Genomic DNA, 1,236 nt, shown 5'->3' with positions numbered 1-1,236 from the left:
CCACTGCTTTCTTGAGAAATCTTCGGATGTAAATGGCGATCTTGGCAGCCTCGACTTTGTTGTTGGCAACAACGTACTTCTTGATTGCTTGTAGAGACGAGCCCTTACGGTCTTTGAGTGCTGCGACCGCGGCTAGAACCATTTGACTAGTTTTCGGGTGAGCAACCTGGACGCGAGGTTTCCTGGTGGTGGCCACCACAGCAGCAGCCGCAGCCTTCTTGGTAGGCTTTGCTTCTACCATGATGATGATGAGATAACCAAGGTGATGAGAGACGCTCAGACAGTCACGGGGGAATGATGCTGCCGCCGCTTGAGCCGAACCTATTTATGTGCCGGCACGGTACAGAAGCTGCAACCTGGCAACTCGTCCACCAATCACAACGGTTGGTTTTACGGCTCCGAAACCTGGATCCCATATCTTCTCTAAAATAGAAGCATTTGTTCATGTTCTTTGTAAAAGTATCATAAAGCAGGACAGATGAGACAAATATCATAAAAACTGAAGAGCAGATGAGCACACACATGTATGTATTACAAAAGAAAATCCACAAATTCATTAGAAATTGGCAGGGCAGGCTGAGGAAGTAGGTAGATGTAAAATGTCTGTAAATGGCGAAAGAACATAAACCCAAGACTGAATAAACGATGTTAAATATCCATGCCAAGGAGACAAAAATATGTTAGGATACAATTACCATTAAGACACCACAAGAAGGTCCGTATCCTGCCGTGATGACTAAAAAGAGTTGGTTATTAGCCACAATGTGTAGGCAGTCTCATGCCAACGGCCATACCACGTTGAGAACACCGCTTCTCGTCCGATCAGCGAAGTTAAGCAACGTTGGGTTTGGTTAGTACTTGGATGGGTGACCGCCTGGGAACACCAAATGCTGTTGGCAATAATGTTTTTTGTTTTGTTTTGTTTTGTTTCGTTTGTTTTTGTTTGAATGGCTGGCTCCACGGGAAATTCACGGAGTTGTGTGGAATAAGGCCTGGTAAAATGAATTAATATGTATGTCATGTTTAAAACAAACTCGCTTAATATAGTGTGTGAGGCTTTATACAAAAACAAACAACCAAAACAAAACATGTTGTTTTATATATATATATATATATATATATATATATATATATATATATATATATATATATATAGCTTAATCCGGGTTTGAACTCGCAACTCCAAGAATACGCATCACTTATATACACTTTACCACTGGACCACAGCTGCAGGAC

The 1,236-nt window shown here is 41.7% G+C and overlaps 1 non-coding gene across 1 annotated transcript; it reads left to right on the top strand.

Annotated features, from left to right (window-relative positions):
* The first annotated feature begins 780 nt into the window (after positions 1-780).
* Positions 781-899, top strand: LOC138362013 (5S ribosomal RNA). The gene has a single exon (XR_011227356.1). It is a non-coding gene; the product is annotated as a 5S ribosomal RNA (ribosomal RNA).
* Positions 900-1,236: the final 337 nt, after the last annotated feature.

This window comes from Procambarus clarkii, unplaced genomic scaffold (genome assembly GCF_040958095.1).
Source record: "Procambarus clarkii isolate CNS0578487 unplaced genomic scaffold, FALCON_Pclarkii_2.0 HiC_scaffold_1062, whole genome shotgun sequence".
Classification (NCBI taxonomy): domain Eukaryota; kingdom Metazoa; phylum Arthropoda; class Malacostraca; order Decapoda; family Cambaridae; genus Procambarus; species Procambarus clarkii.
The sequence above is the reverse complement of the archived record's forward strand: the minus strand, read 5'-3'. Positions and strand labels throughout refer to the sequence as shown.